General features: G+C 46.8%; 2 protein-coding genes across 3 annotated transcripts in view; both read right to left on the reverse strand.

Moving 5' to 3' along the window:
* LOC102488807 (zinc finger protein 211) overlaps positions 1 to 1,485 on the reverse strand; it is a 34,710-nt gene extending 33,225 nt beyond the window's left edge. Inside the window, exon 1 of the mRNA XM_027767606.1 lies at positions 1,410 to 1,485. The gene's annotated coding sequence lies outside the window, so the exon portion shown is untranslated. The remainder of the gene's footprint in view (positions 1 to 1,409) is intronic.
* The window catches only part of LOC102498484 (zinc finger protein 134), a 30,756-nt gene that overhangs the window by 2,865 nt on the left and 22,808 nt on the right, over positions 1 to 5,083 (reverse strand). Inside the window, exon 1 of one of the 2 annotated variants that reach the window (XM_027767624.1) lies at positions 1,410 to 1,526. The exons of the other annotated variant lie outside the window; for it this stretch is intronic. The gene's annotated coding sequence lies outside the window, so the exon portion shown is untranslated. Of the gene's footprint in view, positions 1 to 1,409; positions 1,527 to 5,083 lie in introns of those variants that run through there. 2 annotated transcript variants of the gene reach the window in all.

Raw genomic sequence — 5,083 nt, forward strand, 5'->3', positions numbered from 1 at the left:
AAGAAAAAGACTCACCAAAAAAAAAAAAAAAAAAAGAGACTAAAACAGTGGTGGGCAAAGGACAGGATGCAGCCAAAAATCACACCTTCCTCACTGTGGCTCATCCAAACCTCTCCTGCGGTGGATAGTCATGCCCTCTCAGTCAGGTACCAGGAGTTCTCCCTTGCTACAGTTCAGCAACCACAAAGGAGATGGAAGACACAAGTCACAGGAGAAAGATGGGACAGATGAGTGCAAAAGCACTAGTCCAGGGAAACCCACCCAGGTGAAATCACAAGAAAACAAAAATATTGTGGTCTTTCCTTATCCTTAAGGAATATACTCCAAGACCCTCAGTGGGATGCCTGAATTTCAGATAGTATGAAACACTCATTTTTTCTTATACATATGTACCTATGATAAAACTTATGAATTAAGCACAATTAGAGAGTAACAATTATTTGAAAATAGAACCACCATAATAAATAATAGTATATAATACAAGTTCTATAAATGTGGCCTCTGTCAAAAATATTGTACTGTAGGCACTTATTTTTAGAACACAGTTAACCACAAGTAACTTTTTTTCCTATAGTGTGTGTGACCTCACTGGAGACAGAGAGAAGTGACAAAAGCATTCTCCAGGGATGTGGGCCATGACTCAACTGCCTCTCCTCTATTCTCCCCTTGGGATTTGGGGCAACCAAAGCATTAGACATATTTTTCTTTTTTGGAGAGTTTTTGGGTTTTGTTTGTTTGGTTTTTGCCATAGGGTGCGCCAGAAAGATAGAGCGCGAGAAATCACCCCTCAGGGGGAATGGCCATGCCACAATCCCTTCTCCTTCATTATCTTCTGGGGATCTGGGCACCCACGCACATGCGCCCAGCGAGTTCAAGCCACCCGACCCTGACTTGAACCGCGATCGACTACATGGGAGTTCAGCGACATAGCCATTGTCAACTACTGGTCCCTACCAGGCATATTTTTCCAACCACAGTCAGCCATGTGGGATCCAGATGCCTTAACCTCCACACCATCTGCTGGCCCTAAAGTGTCACCGTTCTCAGAAGTGAATAAAATAACTCCTGTTTCTGAGACCCCCGAGAAAGACACGTGTTTTTCGAAGTCAGTCGCTCATATCTGTCCTTAACCCATGTTAATTAGTCCTGCTGAGCCTTGGATTTCCACCACCACGTCTGGACACGTTCTCGCACTGAAGGCCACGCCCCGTCCCGCCACCGCGCGCAGGACCCGCCCGTTACTTCCGGCGGGGAGGCGCCGTTTCCGAGCTCCCGCTCCCGCGCGCCGCGCCGCTGCACACCACTGCCAGTCAGAGCCCGGCACCCTCCACGAGCTCTTCGCCTCCTGGCAGGCACCTGTCCCTGGCCTTTAGCATTTGGGAGTGAAGATCTGCGGCTGCAGCACTGACCTGCGCCGGCTCCTTCAGCGCGGCCGCCGCCACCACGAAGCGTGGGGCGCCAGAGGCAGAGAGCGACCAGGTCGGGACCCACGCACCGCCGTCCTGAGGGCAGAGGCTAGGGCTCTGCAGTGGGGACAGAACCTCCTCTCTGCCCTCCTACTTCTGTGCCTTCGGACCGTCCCAGCGCTCTGGAACCTGGTATCTGAGCGTCCACCCGCAAACCGACAAGATGTCCGCTGAGAGAAAGATGGCGGAAGTCCCGCCCAGGCGCCGTCCGCACGCCCGGAACGCGCAGCGCAGCAGTCAGGCAGAGTTTAGGCCAATAGTGGCTGCGACGCACGGCGCGATGGTTTCTGGGCAATGTAGTTCTCAGTGAGCTAGTGGCCGTAGCGACGCGCTGACGCCCCCACCTGCTCAGCCGTGGCCTGTCTCTACCCCGAGGGGCGCTGGGAAACTGCCCTGGGGCGGGACCGACAGCGGCTTCGCTCTTCTTAAAGGAGCTGCGCCCAGATTGTGTGGAGTGTTCTCTGTGTGGGTTCTGAAATGTATAGACGTGCGTTCTTCTTAATGTTCCCCAATGCTGCAAAATCAAATGTCACTAAGTCCACTCCTAGTCTTTCATTTTAAAATATGTATGGGGGGATGGCAGATGGCGAGGTGATTAAGGGTGCCCGACACCCACATGGCCACCAGCGGTTCTCGAGTCCCAGACCTGGCAGCTTGCTTTCTCACTCTTTCTTTCTCCCTCCTCCTCCCCTCCTCCCTCCCTCCCCCTCTCTGGTCAAATTAAAACAAGTAAATACAGTTAAGTGAAATAATTAGTTTAAAAAATATGTATAGAGGGAAGCTTTAAGTCAGCTTCATTTGGGTCAGAGATAAGAGAACTGTCCTGGAACACCATGGAGTAGGATTAGATTGTCTCCAGGTGGAGGCTGTGGAGGGATGAAGGCTCCTTGGCACAAACCAACTCGTGTGATAGTCTCTCTCTGCTTTCCTTAGAAAGATTGCTCATAGGGCCACAGGAGAAAGGTGTTAAACTGAACTAAATTGAAGTAAGCAGACCTCTGTACTTGGGTAACACATTTGACCCAAAGTAGTCTCGGTATGTAATGAACTGAAACCCAGCTTGATGTACAAAAAAATTGTAATCTAACGTAAGAGTATTCCCTGGTAAACTAGAAACCCATCCTCAGCCAATCACAGTAGCCAAGCTTTAGTCAGTCACAGGCTGCCAGCTGATCGCCACCACCATATAAGGCAAATGCCAACTGGAAGCAACCAGGCTAGCTTTTCATACAGCTTTCTCACGTGTGGTAGAGTGGAGCTTTTGAACCAACTTCCCAGGAATGCTGCTTGGTTCTGGAACCTGTCTTTTGATCAATTAAACCCCTAAATTTAACTGGGTTCAGGTTTTTCTTTTGACCTAAGTAAGGGATAATCTTCAATGGTGTCAACCAAAGGAACACCACCATTTTCCAAGTTCAAATGTTGAGACATATTTCCTTTTAAGACTATGTCACCTATGTGAGAAAGAGAACTATTATAAATGCCTTAGTGTGCCAATCCAGTCCTGGTGGTAGCACAAATGTACAGGTGGCATCTGAATTTGTATAGATTTGGAAGACCATGATCACATTTCTTTGCTGGGAAGTGATTCTCATTTTACCTGCTTTTACAGGGGCAGTTTCTGATTAGAGTTGACATCATTTGCTGCAGAGAACGAGCAAGAAGGAAAAAAGGAAAAGGAAAACATTTGTGAATTGTTTAAATTATTGAAAGTTATTAATGGTGATTCTATAGTTACAGATACATGTAGAAATAGTTCTGGAGACAGGTGTCTCGTGACCTAGTGGTTGGCAGTGCTAGATCCCACATTACTGTGATACAGTCCCAACCCAGCTTGAGATACACACAGGTGTGTGTGTGACTGCTCCAAATCCCGACATGATGAAGAAATGGGAAAGGGATAGCAGCATGACCATGCCCCATTGGGAGTGTCTTCTTTCTCTCATTCTCCCTTTCTCTGGAAAGCTCCCTCGGACAATTTAAAAAAAAAAAAGCCTTGGGAGAAATGTGTCTGTGGCAGATGAAGACAATTAAGATGTGAGCAAATTTCAACAAAAGACACCAAGGTCCAAGAAGTGAGAAAATGAAACATAACTTTGCTAAAACAGCAGGGATTAGTTGCCAATTTTTTTTTTTTTTGAGAGAGATTTTTGCTATAGGGCACATGTGCTCACCAGAGAGACAGAAAGGAAGCAAGAAACCACCCCCCCCAGGGGGGATGGCCATGCCACAATCCCTTTTCCTCCATTCTCCTCTCGGGATCCACCAGAGACACATACAAGCGCCTAGTGTGGAATTATTTATTTATTTATTTATTTATTTATTTATTTATTTATTTTTGGAGAGGTTTTTGCTATAGGGCGCGTGTGCTCACCAGACAGAGAGAGACATAGAGACAGCAAGTGAGAAATCACCCCCCAGGGGGGATGGCCATGCCACAATCCCTTCTCCTCCATTCTCCTCTCTGGATCTTAGGCATGCACGCACACGCGCCTGGCGTGAGTTTTAAGCCACCGGGTCCAGGATGCGAACCGCGGTCGACTATGTGGGAGTCCAGCGACATAGCCATTACACTAACTGCTGGTCCCGTTATTATTTTAGAGAGATTTTTGCTGTAGGATATGTGTGCTCACCAGAGAAACAGAAAGACAGAAAGTGAGTAATTTCCCCCAAGGGGGGATGGCCACACCACAATCCCTTCTCCTTCATTCTCCTCTTGGGATCTTGGGCATGCATGCACACGCGCCTGGTGTGAGTTTAAGCCACTGGGTCCAGAACTTGAACCGCAGTCAACTATGTGGAAGTCCATCAACATAACCACTGCATCATCTGCTGCTTCCCATTTTTTTTATTCTTGAAATTAAAATTAAAATAATTTTTAATCTTGAAAATACTACCTGCTTTGAGGAAGAATTGAGACATTTAGAAAGCACTGCCAGAATTGTGAAGATGAAGAGATATTTTGTAGTATTATGCTTATTCATGACTCTAACAAATATTCAGTGAACATCCGTGGCAATTCAGGTACTAGGTACTATCTTTTTTTTTTTTTTTTTTTCTTGTAGAGGTTTTTGCTACAGGGCACGTGCACTCGCTAGAAAGTCAGAGAGAGACAGAGAGACAGAAAGCGAGAAATCACACCCCAGGGGGGTTGGCCATGCTGCAATTCCTTCTCCTCCATTATCCTCTTGGGTGGTATCTTGAGCATTCACGCACATGTACCTAGCGTGAGTTTAATCCGCAAGGTCCAGGACTCGAACAACAGGAGTCCAGCGACATAACCATTATGCCAACTGCTAGTCCCCTAAGGTCGAATTTATAATCTCTATAATCTTAAAGATCTAATAAATATGATTATGCTATCATTTGAATTTGTCCCCTGAAAATTTGTGTTTCGAGAACCATTGTAATGGAATTGATCCAGTTGCGGTGTTAAAAGGTGGAGTTCTAGGATCAGCAGATGGCATACTGGTTACTTCATTGAACTCCCACATAGTTGGAGTTTAAGTCCCAGACCCAGTAGCTTGAAACTCATGTTGGACATGTGTGAGTGTGTAAGCAAAGGCCCAAGAGGAGAATGGAGAAGGGATTGCGGCATGGCCATCCTCCTTGGGGGG

Source organism: Tupaia chinensis, unplaced genomic scaffold (assembly GCF_000334495.1).
Source record: "Tupaia chinensis unplaced genomic scaffold, TupChi_1.0 Scaffold144336_1, whole genome shotgun sequence".
In the NCBI taxonomy this organism is placed as follows: domain Eukaryota; kingdom Metazoa; phylum Chordata; class Mammalia; order Scandentia; family Tupaiidae; genus Tupaia; species Tupaia belangeri.